General features: G+C 40.4%; 1 protein-coding gene across 8 annotated transcripts in view; it reads left to right on the top strand.

Moving 5' to 3' along the window:
- The window catches only part of DLGAP1 (DLG associated protein 1), a 908014-nt gene that overhangs the window by 295864 nt on the left and 593892 nt on the right, over positions 1 to 18258 (top strand). For 7 of the 8 annotated variants that reach the window (XM_058692592.1, XM_058692594.1, XM_058692589.1 and 4 more), the window contains exon 3: positions 1245 to 1355. The gene's annotated coding sequence lies outside the window, so the exon portion shown is untranslated. The remainder of the gene's footprint in view (positions 1 to 1244; positions 1356 to 18258) is intronic. The other variant, XM_058692590.1, reaches the window with a different exon arrangement.

Below are 18258 nucleotides of genomic sequence, written 5' to 3'. Positions count from 1 at the left end.
ATTATGTGCTATGAAAATACACGATACTGTTGTGCTGTTGTAGTTCTTGCATTTTACCACCCACAGCATCTTATTCTTAACCTCTCAACTTTGCCACTTTCAAAATAGTGCTCAGATAAGTTCTGCAGGGAACTGTGTTAGCCCTGATCTTTTTGAATGCCAAGTGTTCTTTTTGGAAACAAGTAGTGTTACGGGTTTCTAAAGGGGTTGAACCTCAAGGCAGGGATTCTGGAATGTCATTCTGCCTTTGTGCCTATTAGCTGAATGAAATTGGGCAAAATACATCACCTTTTCTGGCCTCCAATTCCTCTTCTGTGAAATGAATTCCATATTCATTCAGGCACTGTAATTCCTATAAGTAGTTAGAAAGTAAAAAAAAAAAAAAAATACTCACACCAGTATTCTTTAATTCTGGTATCTCTGCTTCATACTTAGATTTGTTATTTTTCTTGTTCCCTACGGAGACTCTTTTAATATGCTACCTAGGGCCACGAATTATATTCCTTAAACAGAATTCCGTTGATATCTACACTTCGCAACACCAGATCATTTTTGTGTGTGACACCAGTCCATTGCTAGGTGAACTTTCAAAGAAGAAAAATCACAGCTCGGGCTGAAGCATGTGATAGGATTGGAAAAGTTACCTCTCCCATAACTGTGGGGCTAGTTACAATTCCGTTTTGTCACTTGCTTCAGGAAGCGTCAATAACGAGGGGTAACAGTTTGGTTTGAGCATCGGCGGCAAGCCTGTAGTCATGCGCCTGGGAAGATGATGTTGTGATTTGTGTCTTCCTGCGAGGTCAGAAGACCCACCCTGTGAAGAATGATACTTTTCAGCCCTTTATTTACAGCTGCTTAGTTGCAGTGATGATAAAACAAATAATGCACAGGAAATGCATAGCCTTGTATGTATCGTGTATCTTACAAAATCAAAAGATTAATGCATGCATTTTATTGCTTCTTACAGAAGATAAAAATGTTAATAGAAAAGTAGATTGCAGACTCTCAAACCTATTTATTGTGGCGATATTTACTTATTTGTTTATTTTTGTGGTGGATGTTCTGGAAAGCACAAAAATACAAAGCATAACATCATGCCAAAACATGGTCATGTAAATTTTCTAGGGAACTCTCTTCTCACATGATGGAACTAAATGCTTGTCAGAGTACTTCTTAAGAGATCTTCGGTATCTTTGTTTCAGGCTAGCTATTGCATCTAATTGTTGTGTTTTGCTATGTTTCAGAACAGCTGAGCATTACCTACCACGAATAACATCAAGTTAAAAAAAAAAACTGCAAAGTTTGGATCTTTTCCTGCCTTAGAAGCAAGAAAAATGGAAAACTGATCGTCAAAGGTAAAAGCGTGTCCTTTCTCCTTACGTAACATAAGCCTACAGCTTCTTTTCCAGCTGTCTTACATAAACAATTCCCTTTATTTTGATAATATGGGATTTTTGAATTTAAATATTTCTGGCCTGTAACTCCAGACATATTAAGAGGCTGCTGAGTTTGGTCTGTGATTTTTAAGTCCCTTGTTGATTGTACAGAATCTGGACAAGATGCGTTTCATATGTTTAACCTTCATTCCTGCTGTTAATCTAGAAAGGCAGATGAGGCAAATGTCATTTTCCCGACCGTGGACCAATATACTGTACTTTAGGCCAAGCAGGGAATGGTGAAGGTAGATGGCACAGTATCAGCTTTTAATTTGTCTTAGAGTGTTGTACAGGTTGGGACTTATCAGTACAAGGTGTTCAACGTGATCTACGTGCTCTAAGAAACACACTGGAAGCATTTGAGGCAAGGCTATGATCTCCACTCTCTTTCTGTCATTACGGAGTCTTGAGAAGGGAAAAAAGAAAGGTCTTAATGATTTTACAAATCTGAAATACCACATGCATGGCATCCGATCAGAAGGGGGTTAATATTGCTGAAAGTATTAATAAGCTATCATCTCTTGGGGGTTGCCTGCTTGAGACAACGATTTGGGTGTGGTGATTAAATGGGGAGCTCATCCCAAAGATGGGAGTTAGAGATCAGGAATCGTCAATTGGGGAAGAAGCAAAGGCCAGGATAAGGAGGGAGCAGACAAGTCCTCCCTGTGGAATGCAGGAGCGTGCTTCCCTGGGACCTATGGGCGTGCATGAGACCTCCCAGAATTTCTGCCTGGAGCAGGAGGTTTATTCACTGCCTTCCCCCATTAGTTGTGGATTGCTCCCAGAGGCATTGATTTTTTTCCCTTCAATGTGGGGCTGTGCTGGCACTACGTGGGGCTGGAAGACACTCAGTGGCCACTTGAGGTAGGCATTATAAAGGTGAGGAGAACCCAGGTTGGCGTAAAACCATCTGTCTGTGCAGCCAGGGCTGAAATCAGAGATGGACCAAAGGCCATGACGTGGGGAACCAGAGGCATCTATTATGCTTCCTTTGACTTTATTTTAAACCATAAAGTAAATCAGTTTCCTTCTAAATGACTACATCCAGGAAGAGAATATTGTGTGTTGTAAAGACATTGAAAAGTTATATCCAAGTGTCATGGAACCAGAGTGAACTCTGTTTCGGAACTAACTTCTTCATCGATAAATTGTCGGTGTTCAGAGGGAGAGGTATATCTTGGTCCACAGGTACATTGGAGACCTTACATAACAAGATTTGAAGTATGACCCAAATGTTGTAATAGTTCAAGATAACAGCATTTCATTATCTCCACACTTAATATTCACTGTAGATAGTGTTATGTACAAGAAGGTGTCTGGATACACAAAAATACAATTAATGTCTTCCCTGTTTGGAAACAACCTAGTTAGCAGTGTCATCATTTGTGCAGAAAGTGTGACTTAAATTATGGATGTCTGAGCATAATGTTACAAAGATAGTCAGCTGGTAGGGGCGCCTGGGTGGCTCAGTCGGTTGAGCGTCCGACTTCGGCTCAGGTCATGATCTCGTGGTCCGTGAGTTCGAGCCCCACATCGGGCTCTGTGCTGATGGCTCAGAGCCTGGAGCCTGCTTTGGATTCTGTGTCTCCCTCTTGCTCTGACCCTCCCCCGCTCATGTTCTCTCTCTCTCTCTCTCTCTCTCTCTCTCTCTCTCTCTCTCTGTCAAAAATAAATAAACAAAAAACAATTTTACAAAGATAGTCAGCTGGTGATACAGATTTAACACACTAAAGTGAATCCGAATTCTTGGCAGATTTAAGTAAAGTCAGGTGAAGGCTCTGGTTGTGTTGTGACCTAGTAGATCCTAAGGTGAAATCTCTAAGGAGTTACACAAATAAACAGCAACAAACATGTAAATTGATGTGCATTAACATGCAGATTCCTAATGAAGGAAATGAAACATGGGAAAAGAGGGGAAGGAACAGCAGAGAGATTTAGGGCAGGGGAACCAAGGAAGTAGTGGCAGATAGCAAGGCAGAAATACGAAAGGATAGACAGACTCAGTCTATGGGATGAAGATAACCCTGTGGCATTGGAGAGAGATCTCTTAGAAAGACACATATCCTGAGCCCAAGAAGGCAAGCTGAGTGAATGGGTACCAGGTAACTTTTGAGGCTGACAAATGCGTGAATCATCAAAGATTAAGTTGCTTGGTCTTCTCATCTGAACAATGCAGTCACCTCTCCATGGTCTCATTGGGCTCTAAAATCTTCCTAAATAAAAACTCCGATCATGTTTGTGCTTTGCTCAGAAAATACTACCTGGTTTACCGATCCATCATTGTCCAAACTTCCTACCGAACATGTAAAACCTGCCATTCTGAGTTTTCACACTGGCTTCTCATTCCTTGGCTTCCCTTACCAGTGGTCTAGACCATTGTCTAATATTGCAAATTCTGTAATTTATCAAGTCTTATGAGTGAGTGTAATGTATTTGGGCTCTCAAAGATAGATTGGTCTGGGATAAGGCCCAAGAGTTTGCATTTCTAACAGGTTCCCAGGTGATGCTGCTGGTCCAGAGGGCTCACTTTGTGCATCATTCTGTAAAACAAACAATCCGGGCTGGCACTGCAATTCAATTACACTGCAATTCAACACATTGCAATTCAATACATCGTAGTTTGAGTCAAAGACTGATTGCAGTAAAAGGGCTCACTTGCCAACATCGCCAATGTGGGAAGGGGTACTAGTTTAAGAACAGACTGAGTCTTCTAGTCAAATATCATCTTAATGTCATACAGTTCCCAAGAGTAAGCTTTGCGATATATTTTCAATTCCCCTTCTATGTTATAGACTTTGTAGACCTGTAAATATTTGATGGATGGGAAGATGGGTGGGTAGATGGATGGGTGAGTGGATGGGTCGGTGGGTGGATGGATGGATGGGTGGATGAGTGGGTAGATACATGGATGGATGGTTGAAAAGGACAGATGGGTAGGCTTGGCAGCCAAGAGTTAGTTTCAGCAAGAAACTTAATCCCTTGCAAAGAAATTGCTCTGGCATATGCCATTAGGGAAAGACTAATTTCCCTCACATGAAAACCTTCTTATTGTAGAAGACCATACTCAGTATATAAGATATTTAAGTCGGTGGAATAACTCTATATATTCAGAACCCAAGTGTTTGGCATCAGTCGTATTGTGCCCTTAATAAGCAGAGTCTTCCACAAAAGACTTTTTTGGCTATCAGACTGAGTAAAACAGGGGGCAAATGTCATTTATATCAGGGAAGATTGTACATTTTACTTTGTAAAAGAATCACTGGGCACGTGAAACCAGGAAATCACATCTTTTTAATACATTTCTTTGCAAATGTCTCTTCCTTGAGTTTAAATTTTGCAGCTGCAGCATAATTTGAGTGTTGATTCACATGTAGGACAATTGTGCTTTCTGGGTTTTGCTTTCGTGCATTCAAATGTGTTCATGTATTCATGTTGCACATTTTCTCTCTGCGTCTTTTATCTGCATACATCATCCCATGATTGGCTTGGTAAATTTATCCTACTTTTCTTGCTAAAATAACTGTTCCTGCTGGCTGTTTTCTGCCTACTCTTTAATTTATTCCAGAAATTGGGCTCGGTGCCTACTTTTAGAGCGCAGTGTGAAATGTATTCTGTATGTTTTTAAATCAAGTTCCCATATATTTTTTTTCTTCTTATGTGTCCTATACTGATGTCAGCTTTGAAACGCACCCTTGAAAAAGCCTACTAGGATTACGTATTAGCATAAATAAGAACAATAGATGATGACATGAATCTTGAAAATATATGTTTGAAGGTTTATTTCGTAATTTAAGAGTAGAAAATTCAAAATTTAGGGCATGGCATGCCTAATGTTAAGCTTAAAGGCAAAGTCATAGTTTCAACTTTGCTATTACTTTGCTGTATGTCCTTGGCTGAGTCCTTGGACCTCATTTGTACTTCCATTATAAAAAGAAAGATTTAGGATCACCGGCCCTGGGATTCATCCCAGTGTTTGATCTTGCGATGTCAGGATGCAGATCGTATGAAACGCTGCTTAAAATCAGGCACGAAAGTACAAACGAGTCGGTCAGTCAACTAATGGCACATATTTGAGAGTGAAGTTAAAGGAGCAGGGTTTTGGATACAGAAAGACCTGACTTCAAAACCTAATAACTCTCGCCTTTGTTACCAAGATGAGCTCTGCGTACCTTTGCATTTTCATCTGTGAAATGGAGGCAGTTAGTAGTACCTGCAAAGTTGCTCTCAAGATTAGACATAATCAAAAAATATATCTAGCACTTGTATGCTGAACACGCATCCATCTAAAGATCTGTGCAGGTCTCTAAGCTGGCCAGAGCCCAAACAATGGTTTCAGAGGTTAGTGAAAGATTACATTCTTCTTCTCCAATGTAACTCTGCCAGGCTAAGAAATTTTTATTTGTGACTCTGAAAAATGAACACAGTTTAGAAAATGTATCCATAGTTTAGTCAACTGAGACTGGCAATACTAATGGGAAAATTCAACAAATTTTTTGTGTGTCTAGACAGGGTACCTGGTTCTATACATTGCCAATGATTACACACAGTGAGCAAGCCCCTTGTTATCAAGAGCAACCCCTTCAGGGTCAAAGCATGAACTTTGTACAAGCTGGATTCTGACTCTTGTCTTGTTATCTGGCCACACTTTGGGCAGAAATTAAAATAAAGATCCTTCAAGGATACAGGTGTGCTGTTTCAAAGAGGCACAGGCACCCCCATGTTTATAGCAGCACTATCAACAATAGCCAAAGTATGGAAAGAGCCCAAATGTCCGTCGATGGATGAATGGATAAAGAAGATGTGGTATGTATGTACAATGGACTATTACTCGGCAATCAAAAAGAATGAAATCTTGCCATTTGCAACAACGTGGATGGAATAGACTGTTTTATGCTAAGTGAAATTAGTCAGAGAAAGACATATCCTATGACTTGACTCATGTGGAATTAAAGATACAAAACAGATGAATATAAGGGAAGGGAAACAAAACTAGGAAAAAATTAGGGAGGGGGACAAAACATAACAGACTCTTAAATATAGAGAACAAACTGAGGGTTGCTGGAGGGGTTGTGGGTGGAGGAATGAGCTAAGTGGGCAAGGGTCATTAAGGGGGTCACTTGTTGGGATGAGCACTGGGTGTTATATGTAGGGAATGACTCACCAGATTCTACTCCTGAAATCAGTATTACACTATATGCTAACTAACTTGGATGCAAATTAAAAAAAATAATTAAAAAAAAAGGAGATTGGCTGCCAAATTGCCCAGCCACAATACTTGTATGTTTTTAATATCATGCAGAATTAAAATTCAAGAACTATGAAAAAACAGTAAAGATCCTTCAAGACCCAGGTTTAGCCTGAATAAATGTTCGTCCACTCTTGATTTATATCTGACTCCAGCAAGTTAAAAGGTATTCCTTTTTTGTATTTTTCTTTCTTATCCTGTATAGAAGAATTTTGATAGCCTATTTGTCTGATGCAGCCTTTTACCCAGAGGCGAAAGGAATCAAATTTTGGTCAATAGATGATTAATTAACTATAGGATTCATGCAAATAATAAATATTTTTTGGTTCTTTTTAAAGTGTTTTTGAGGTTGAATTGTCATTTGGATATTGATGAACCTTAGTGCTTTCTCAGGAGCAATTCAGATCTGCCTACTTAATAGGAGTAGATCAATAAAGTTTTGGTAGAATATTTCATCAATCTTAGCAGAAGACCTAAACCTATTGCTTTTTTTTCCCCTCTATTTCAATATTCTGTAATGTCCATGCAAGCTAATACATTTTGAGATAAATCTTACTTTTTACTTTTGTATTCTTGTCATGTCGGAAATAATTGAGGAGCTATGAACTCCTGGTGCTGTTTGAGTATTTTTTATTATTTCAGACATCTGTAAGGTAGCGAAAATCTAATTGTGGAATGTTGTGTTTATTTGCCATGTCTTAGAGACATATCACAGTCAAGATGAAAGTCATCATACTGATGAGGCTGTTTCAAGCCCTGGGAGAGGGGGAGAGGGGGAGGGGGAGAGGAGAGAGGAGGAGAGGGGGAGAGGGGGAGAGGGACAAAAGGAGGGAGGGAGGGAGGGGAAGAGGGGGAGAGAGAGAAAGACACACACAGTGGGTAGCAGTGGTTGTGATGGTGGTGATACTCTGCTCCTTACACAGTAGCATCATTATGTATGGCTATAGCTAGTTAATTAATATATTTTATGTATTTAATATTAATATGTAAATGTATGGTATTAATAATTACTATAATTTATTTCTCTACAGACCGATTATTACTGAAGGCACTTTTAATGAAAGGATCTATTAAGTACTCTATGAAAGAAACCTAAATATACTTTGCTGTATGATAGAATGACTTCTTTATAAGTAGAGTGGAACGGAGTTTACCACAATTCACGTATTTTAGTATGTGTTGACACTGTAAGAAAACCCAAAGGCAATATTTACTATGCCGTAAAATGATACAGCTTGACAAGAATTACTTGAAAAGAAAAAGAAAAAAAGAGGGAAGGCATGTTGGCTGAGCTTACTTGATCCTTGTTCTGTTAACATCATACGCTACAAATTTTCACCTTCAGTATCTGATTTATTTAATAGCTAAGTTTAGGGAAAAGATAATACCATTTGAAACAACACTGAGATACTTTTATCCTCCTATACAATCTGGGAATTGTAACTCAAATTAGGTACAGATCTGAGAAAATAATCATGATGGTGATACACACTGCCTATCTCTCTAGCAATTCGAATATTTGAGGGCACCCTTGGTATTTCTTTGTGATTAGAAACGTAATAGCGAACATATATTCAATAGTTGGGTATGTGCCAGTGGAGGGGAGGCATAATTTTATCTCCTCCCTCTGAGGGTCTTCCACTGGGTCTGAGAATTAAATGGACACAAAATGGACTAACAAGAGAAAAGCACTCAAATTTACTTAATGTCAGTTTAATGTGACCTGGAGCCTTCATAGTCCAAAGAAGGGGCAGGACCTCAATGCCTTCACAGTAGGCTGAACAAAGAGAGGCAATTGTGGAAACACAACTAGACCACACAGGGAGGTAAGAGGAAGGGAAGAGGTACTTTAACAAGGTCTGTTGGCACGGAATTCTTTCTGCCCCCACTCCCTGCTTTGGTGATAAGAATGTTTCTGCTGGTACAGGAAGGACATCTTTCACTTGGGAGTTGGATCTTGTGCGTTTAGGAAGCAGAGAGGAGGCCAGAATGCAGAATGCTCTTCTTGTACCTGGTTTTCCAAGTGCCTTTGGCTCAAAGTGATCCTTATGCCGAGGTGGCATGTTTAAGAGCAGCATATCCTGGTCCCTTCCCCAGGCATTGTCTTAAGCACCTTACCTGAGTCACCTCACTTAATCCTTACTACAACCCTCTGAAAAAATTGCACACAACCACAGGAAGGAATCGACAGATCCAGCACCATAGTAACTGATTTCAGGCTGTTTTTCTCAATGATAGACAAAGCTCACGGAAGATTCACTGGAGAGGGTGTGGTGTTCCCACATCCTGTCTATCATGTAGAGGATAGGAACACCACACGAAGTCCCATTTCGTGGTCATATACAGGCTTCTTCATTTTTTTTTTTTTTTTAACATTTTTTTATTTATTTTTGGGACAGAGAGAGACAGAGCATGAACGGGGGAGGGGCAGAGAGAGAGGGAGACACAGAATCGGAAACAGGCTCCAGGCTCCGAGCCATCAGCCCAGAGCCTGACGCGGGGCTCGAACTCACGGACCGCGAGATCGTGACCTGGCTGAAGTCGGACGCTTAACCGACTGCGCCACCCAGGCGCCCCACAGGCTTCTTCATTTAACAGTTGCAGAATACCAGGTCTTCTCATCTGAATGTATCACATTTAAAAATCATGTACTAGGCCATCAAGCAAGTCTAAAATGTACTCTCCATTTCACAGATGAAGAAACTGAGATCTAGAGAAACTAAACCACCCAGCAGAGAACACGGAGCCAGTTTGCAGCCGTGCAGGGCACAGACCCAGCCTGCCATCCGAGCCACTCAACGTGTAGCATTCTCTGTCCATGTTGGTTGTCATGTAGGTGGAAGGCAAGGAGCTGGTCTTCAGGAGATAATTTAGTGTATCAGGAGAAGAGAGGTAGAGAGTAAACCCAATTCATTATGCAATGTTTTGAAGTAAGGATGTTGTCAATTTGAGATTAACCAATTAGAGCTTTATGCCACCCGTGAAGCTAGACTCACAAGAAAACAATCCAAACCGTACATTAAAAGTGGACTCAAACAGTTGCATAATGTTCAAATAGCAAAAGCGAAGCACAAATGACACAATTTGAGCTACTATCTGAAATTAATTTTTTCGTGGCTCGGATCTGAATTACTGATCAGGTTTAGGGCCCATGTGTTAAATGCGAGGACATGCACTGGTGTCCTCATGGTCCCATCAAACCTATTGCAAACTCATTTCATTACCCCGCCCCCTTCTCTGCAGGGCACACATTTCAAAACCCTCGGTGGATGCACGAACCACACATGGTACCGAATCCTGCATACACTGTTTTTTTTTTTTCCTAAACATACACACCTCTGATAGAGTTTCATTTATAAATTAGGCACAGTAAGAGATGAACAACAATAGCTACTAATAAAATAGAGCAACCACAACATCGGTTATGTGAATGTGTCTCTCTCTGTCAAAATACCTTACTGTACTGTACTCACCCCTCTTCTCATGATGCTGGGAGATGATGCAATGCCTACGTGATGAGATGAAGTGAGGTGACTGACCGTAGGCGTTGGGGCAGAGCATTAGGCTACTATTGACCTTCTGACAGGAGGGCGGAAGGAGGATCATCTGCTTCTAGACCACAGTTGACCATGGGTAACTGAAACCAGGGAAAGCGAAACTGTGGATAAAGGGGACTCCTATATTTCCCAAACTGAACTCATACGCCCCCTCCCAGCTGCTCCTCCCTCCCCTGCTGTTCTCCATCCCCATCTATGTCGCCACTACCCACACGCCCGCCCGACTGCTTAACTTAGAAACCCGGGAGTCATCTATGAAATCTCTTTGCCCCCCACCTTTGGTAAATTTCAATGAATCTGTTGAATGAAATTCATATTCCCCATCTAATATTTTAATGCCCAAGGAGTCCATAGGGTTGGGGTCAGAGAGAATGTGGAGATGAGACTTTATGCTGTTCTGATGGTTTCTAATGTGTTTTGGTTTCTGCCCATGCTATTCAGTTCTCCTGTTTGGTTTGGGTTTGGGTTTTTTTCTTTTTTTTGGTTTTGGTTTTGGTTTTGGTTTTTTTGTTGTTGTTGTCATTGTTTGTTTTGGGGTTTTGGTTTTTTGGGGGTTTTTTTGTTTGTTTGTTTGTTTTGCATTTTCTTGTTAGTGGTGGTATTGCTGTTGAGTATAAAATATGTTCATGGAAGATCTACTACAGAACAGCAGAGATCTTCTCTTCTCTCCATAAAGGATCGTGTATGTTGACAAATACAGAGCATTGCCTTTGGTACACACACACTCTCAGCAATACTGCCCTCTTTAATTACATCCCCTGGGGGAAAAATCAGTTTCCTGGCAAGGCAGCTTTCCTAATCAGAGACTTCCTGGGTCTTAAGTAATAAGAAACTCAAATGTTTCAAACTGACACTTAAACTGAGGCTTAATTGGGCATGTATTTTTATCTCCTTTGGGGATCAAGAAACTCTAAATGTTACATATTTAGACAATATTTCATGAGGGACACAAGGAAGGTTTCATGCATTTTGATCCTTTCTTTAAGAAAGTTACTGGTAAATAGTGTATGCATTGGTAGTAAAAGCTTGAATAATTTATCTCTTCCTTGACTTTTAAATTACCGCTTTCCAGATAATTGTATTATCATGATTTTTCACTTGAATGTGTTTGTAGGTAGGGAAAATTTTGCATTGTTAGAATACCAAGGAAGAAGCCCTGGGCAGGTAAACTGGAGGTGAGTTTCAATAGGATTTCAAGGGTAAAATGAAACCTGTCCCCTCAACCAACCTTGCACCTCAGGGAGAGAGTTAACAAAAAAAGAGAAGAATTATGGACTAAACTTCAGGAAAGCCCTTCATAAATTTAGTGGGCAGGAGAGCAAGGAGGAATTCGCCAGGAAATTCAAAGAAAACCAGAGCTGAGCAATAGTTAAATGGTAAAAAAAAACAGATTTGATTCAGGACTGTTGCAAGGAACAAGAGACCCCATTAGAGAACGAGGTTTAATTCCAATGACACCACAGATAGGTAGGGATTTCTAGACCAAATGTGGAGCAGGGGTCAGAGGATGAAAATGACTAAGGAGAAATTTCAGGCATTAGAGAGGATTCTGGTTAGTTAGACCTGACACGACCCTTGCTAAAGGCCGGCCACGGTGATCAATATCAAGACGGGAGAGTGAAAAATTTGATCAGATACTGAGGGGGTGACCAGTGACGGAGGGCGGAAGGTTCTCCCTAAGTTGATTTAAAGGTTCTTGCTACAACTAGGCAACGCAAGCCTGACAAGGACAGACACTGAGCCTGAGTGGAGACCCAGAGGAGCCTCAGAAGTGTTAGAACATCTTTGTCAGAAGGATGCATACACAGCCAGGACAGAGATGGCTTTTATCATGAAGGCTGAAAAGAAAGTTCCAGGATTCAGACTAGCACATTTAATTAACAAAGTCCCATCGTAATCTTAAATCCAGCGATTCCTTTCGCTTCTGGCATCTGTCTGAAAAGCTTTTATGATTATAATTGGCGAAATTACAAATCGAGTCGCCCCATCTCACTTACCTGACTTCTCCATCTTTTACAAATAGAACCAACGTTATACCTCAGGGTCAAAATCTTGGGGTCATCTTTGGCATCTGCCCTCATCCCATTCCCCCCGCTGCTGCAGCCCCTCCCCAGGTCTGGTGGGGTTTTTTTTTTCCCCTGGTGCCTTCAGATCTTCCCCTTCCCGGCATCCTCTTCACCACCCTGGGTCAGACCCTCACTGCCTCACACCCCAGTGGCTGCAGTAGGACCCCTACTAACCTCCCTGAAATACCATTTCTGGCATATTTTTAATAATTAGTGTTTGCCAAGTCCTTATGGACCAGACACGATGCTAAGTGTGCCATTTCATTTAATTCCTGTAATCAGTTTTAAGCAGTAGGTTTTATTATTCCTACTTAGCAAATGAGAAAATTAATCTCTAGAGAGTTTGCATAACTCACCTAAGGTCGCAGCAATTAAGCAGAAAATCTGACTCCAAAACCTGAGCCCTTAACCATTGTCGCGAAGTACCTCGTGTGGCCATGTGTGAAAGGAAAGCTGGTGACTCCAGGAGATAGAGCAGATACAAACAGGTGAGCTGCAGACTGGGAAAGATCCCCCTGGTCTCACCCAATGGACAAAAGCTTATTCAAGGTTTTTAAGCAGGGGATAGGGAGAAACACGTTTAGATGGTGAAAGGATTAGAATGATTCACATTTGGGGAGTGAATCTCTGGCTGTCATGAGCCCTGGCCACATAGCACGTGCTGTCTTCTCTGCAAGGGATCTTCTTACTGAAGTTCTCTGCTTCACAAATGTCCTTCTAGACATCCCTCCAAGGTCACCATCCTGGAGGCGGATTGTATCTCTCTTCCATACTCTTCTAGCCTCTACCCAAAGCACATAGACTGTCAGGAGCCTGTCATGCTGCAGACTGTTGTGCAGTGATTAACATTTGATCCTCACAATCTGCTTGAGATGTTTCCACCCTGATTTCAAAGAAAATAAGGCCAATGGACTTCATATGACTTCTCTTCCTAGGTTGTATCTGAATCATCTTTGTGTTACCAATGCTTGGTACCTAGTAAATGCCCAACAGATGGGTAGGGGGCACTTCAATTACCTTTATCTGGGTGTATATTTTATTAAAAATATTTAAAACTCCCAGATAACAGGAATTCGCTTTCCCATGTTTTTGTGTTGCTCATAATAACCTAGCAAAGTGTTTTGCGCAGAGCAAATAAACGTACTTCATTTATTTATCTTAAAAGGTCTTCATTTTACGTTTGATTTTGTATGCAACACACTTTAGAGCAGGGTTTTTGTTTTTTTTTTTTAATTTTTTTTTTCAACGTTTTTTATTTATTTTTGGGACAGAGAGAGACAGAGCATGAACGGGGGAGGGGCAGAGAGAGAGGGAGACACAGAAGTGGAAACAGGCTCCAGGCTCTGAGCCACCAGCCCAGAGCCCGACGCGGGGCTCGAACCCACGGACCGTGAGAGCGTGACCTGGCTGAAGTCAGACGCTCAACCGACTGCGCCACCCAGGTGCCCCTAGAGCAGGGTTTTAAGTGAGTTCTCTTTCGCCAGAAATTAGTATAATGCCAGGTTCTCTTGGAAGGCCGTTTCTGCCTAGAATTAAATGATGTTTATATGCTAGGTAACTATTGTGCCTGGTAGAATGAAAATAGAGATGGAAGTATTACCAACTCGTATCGAAACTTGACTATATAACGGGCAGTATGCCATCCACTTCACACATAAAATGTTGTTTTCTCCTCATAATGACCAATGGAGTAGGTATTAATTGTTTTTAATGTTTATTTATCTTTGAGAGAGAGAGAGAGACAGTGTGAGCGGGGAAGGGAAAAAAAGAGAGGGAGGCACAGAATCCGAAGCAGGCTCCAGGCTCTGAGTTGTCAGCACAGAGCCCGATGTAGGGCTCAAGCTCACAGACCATGAGATCATGACCTGAGCTGAAGTCGGACGTTTAACCGACTGAGCCACCCAGGCGCCCCAAGTATTATTTTTATCCTCACTTTATCAATGAGAAGGAAGGCACAGAAAGTTAATTTCCCCACAGTCACACAGCTAGTAAGTGGCAGGCTGGAATTTGAACCCAGGAACCATGGCTCAGAGTCTATATCCATTCACTCACTTAATAAGTGTATTTATACCCTAGTATACAAGTCTTGATTTTAGGTTCTCCTAGATGGTCGGTGAATGTTTACTTGACTGTATGAGGTCTAGGCAAGGGTATTCACTGACTCGTGTGTAAACGAATTATTTTTTAGTGGTGGACGACTCATTTCAATGAAAAAATTATTTGCCTAAAGCATCCATTTTTAGTTTTCACATTTTACATGCTGTACCAATTCATCCTCAATTAAAATAAAGCAATTGCAAAGTGACTAGGAAATAGTCAATTATTGTTCAAGCTGCCAAGCTTCAGGAATTAGCATCCCAGAATTTGCAAAAATGTTAAGCCAGGAAAAAGAAGTCATAAAACACCATTTCAACTGCTTTTGAAACTCTGTCCGATATTGGTAATTGTATTATAATTTGAATTTTGGAATCGTAGAATTTTAGAGTTGGATGGGAACTTTGAGATCATCTGTGCCAAGTTGCTGCTTAATGCCAGAAGTGTTCACACGCATTTGAGAAAAAAAGGCATTTGATAAATGTTCCTCTAACATTTGTGTAGAGTCGATGGAAGCCGTGCGTGGAATTTTTTACTCTATTATATAACTTTGTGCCTTTGGCTATTAAAACGTTACAATATTTAGCCAATCCAGTCCAGCAGGGGCTCTTAGGACTCTTTCCTGGGTCTTTCCCATGCCTACATCTGGCCCTTTGAGAAAAAAAACTTGCCAACCTCTGCTCTAATGTTGCAGCTCTTTGTTTTGTTTTTAAATCTTATTATTTCCCATTTCATCCATCATGTGGAATAAAATGATTGACAGAGTGAACAACATAAACACAAAGAGCCTACGCGTGGTTTGACTTTCTTTCCGTTATGTCTCATGAGTAATTGTTCTTTCTCTCTCCCTCTGCTATTTCCACCCACTCCCCAGCCCCTCCTCCCTCTCTCACACATGCACTTCATTCCTGAAGCTTATACACTGGGCACAATAATGGTCTTTCTTTTTGGTGACATTCAGTCTGGACGTCATCCGTTGCCCTAGGATACCAATGACATCGTCACATGACATATTTTGAAAAAGACATAGTAATGCTGTTTATGATCATTTAAAGATAGAATTTATTAGTATCACGTGCGTATATGACTATGATGTTTTTAATAGAATTGGATGTGAGTGGTTGATTTTTCAGCAAATCCTTTCGCATGCTGCCCTTGCCCTCTTGCTGTCCTTTCTCATGGTCCCTCCCCCTGGCTACCTCTTCATCAACCTCATCAACCAAGGCAGACAGTTTTCTTACAGGTTTTGCAAAAGGCCACCTTCTCACTACTCCTTGTGCCCACCCTCTGGTCTTTTTCCTGCTTCCAGAGTCCTCCCCGAGGTCTTTGTTAACGTGTCACCTCAGAGTAGCCTTCTGACACCCTTTAATGACTACCTCAGCACCTTTTGTGTGGCATACATGACATTCATCCCAATACGCAGTTTTCTCACGGTCTACATTTGGATTCTACGTGTCCACGTGTGTCTGCGTATGTCTGGGTGCCTGTGGGGCACTACCAGCCCTCTCTATTGGAACGTAAACTTCACAACGTCAAGGACTCAATGACACAACGTCATTGGGATTTTTACTCGATTTTGCTGATGCCATTTTTTGCATTTGTTACCAATAGATGACTTATCACTAAATAGTCATTATTCCAGGTACAGTGTACATATATCCCCTTTCTTCTTTGCTAATGGTGGTGGGGATGTATTTGTGTCAGTGATGCCTCTGGAATTTATGTATTCAGAAAATTTGGGAAATAGGAAATAGTCATCTGTCTATATAACTGAAAACCTTTTTTAGATTACATAGAACTTCAAGAACAGCCTGAAAAACCAACAAGAAGGGAAGGTATTTAATGTTTTTGTAATGCAATTGACTCAAATAATTTATGTCACAGTGTTCAAGAAGGTTTGCTTATGGTAGAAAGGCAGTCAAATGACTGTGTGATTAAACTTTTCTAAGAAAACAGGGTGAGGCATCAGTTTAGCATACTCTGGACAGTGCCTACAATGTCCTGTTCAGATATGTAATAAATAGTTGAGGATAGCACCGATTATGCTGTATCACTCATTGTTGGACATAATTGTTTACCTTGCAGTTAAAACTCTTAGGAGTATTACTTTACAGATTCTTGCATCATTCCTTCCTATCACTATTTCAGAAAGAGGAGATTATTTGCCTTAAGAATCACACCTGTTGATGGAATTGCTCTAGACTGAGTCCAATAGTCCTAATGCTGCTAAGAAAGTCTTTGCCAAAGTTGGCATTGGGTGGAGTGGTCAAAGGCAATTTAAAAGAGCCTATAATTTCCCATCTATCCTTTCTTACCTTCCTGTAAGCCAGGTGTCTCAAGGAAGGCTGCAGTGTTGTTCCTGGTCATGGAGAACTGCATCTTTGAGAGTACAGACTGGCCTCTGAGAATGATGGACCAGTCTACCTGAAAACTCTCACTCTAGGAAGCACCCCTATGTCCCACCCTCTTCTTCACGATTGGGGAAAAGTAGGAGAGTTGTACAGTGTTGCCTAACAGGATTTTTATAGATCATATAAGGGACAAAATGCTAGATCTTACTTACCATAAATGGCCCTCCTCCTTATGGCCGCATGCTTGCCCAACCCATAACATATGTCTGTAATATTCTAATCTAGATTGGAAATTACAAGGTCTCCATGGGTTCCTCTTAAACCTACAGACACTTTAAAGGCTCTTTTTAAATTAAAGCATAATTGGCATACAATGTTATATAAGTTTCATATATGCATCATAGTGATCCGATATCTTTATACACTAAAAAATGATCCCCACAGTAAGTCCAGTTACTACCATACAAAATTATTACAATATCATTGACTGTATTCTCGATGCTTTACTTTCCATCACCATGACTTACTTATTTTTATGCCTGAAATTTTGTAGCTCTTATTTGCTTCACCTGAACTTAGATTTTTCTCACTCTCCCCAACTCCTCCTCCTTCTGGTAACCATTTATTTCCTGTGTCTATGAATATGTTTCTGTTTTGTTCTGTTTGTCCATTTGTTCTGTTATATTCCACATACAAGTGAAATCGTGGTATTTGTCTTTCTCTATATATTTCATTGAGCTTAATACCCTGTAAATCTATCCATGTTGTTCTAAATGCATGATTTTATTCTTTTTTATGGCAGAGTAATATAACATTGTGCGTGTGTGCACACGTGTGTGTGTGTGTGTGTGTGCGTGTGTGTGTGTGCGAATACCACATCTTTTCTTATCCATTCATTTATCAGTGAACATTAAGGTTGTTTTTGTATTTTGGCTATTGTAAATGTTGCAATGAACATATGGGCACATGTATCTTTTCAAATTGGGGTTTTTATTTTCTTTAATTAAATACTCAAAAGTGGAATTGCTGGATTGTATGGTAATTAGTGGCTATGCCAGTTTACATTCCCACCAATAGTACATGAGGGCTCCATTTTTTCCACATCCCAGCCAAAATTTGTTTTTTGTTTTGTTTTGGTTTGTTTTGTTTTTTGTCTATTTTATCATAGTCAATCTGACTGGTGTGAGGTGCTATCTCATTGTGGTTTTGATTTGTATTTCCCTGATGAGTGATGTTGAGCATCTTTTCATGTGTCTGTTGGCCATCTGGATGTCCTTTCTTCATATCCTCTACTTATTTTTTAATCCGATTATTTTTAAATTGAATTATATGAGGGGATTTTATTAATATTAACTTGTTGGATATCTAATTTTCAGTTTTCTCCTTTTATTCATTAGGTTGCATTTTCATTTTGTTGGTTTCCTGTGCTATGCAAAAACTTTTCAGCTTGATGTAATCCCATTTGTTTATTTTAGCCATTCCTTTTTATTGCCGTTCCTTAGGAGTCTG

The sequence above is a fragment of the Neofelis nebulosa genome, chromosome 11 (genome assembly GCF_028018385.1).
Source record: "Neofelis nebulosa isolate mNeoNeb1 chromosome 11, mNeoNeb1.pri, whole genome shotgun sequence".
NCBI classification, from domain to species: domain Eukaryota; kingdom Metazoa; phylum Chordata; class Mammalia; order Carnivora; family Felidae; genus Neofelis; species Neofelis nebulosa.
The sequence above is the reverse complement of the archived record's forward strand: the minus strand, read 5'-3'. Positions and strand labels throughout refer to the sequence as shown.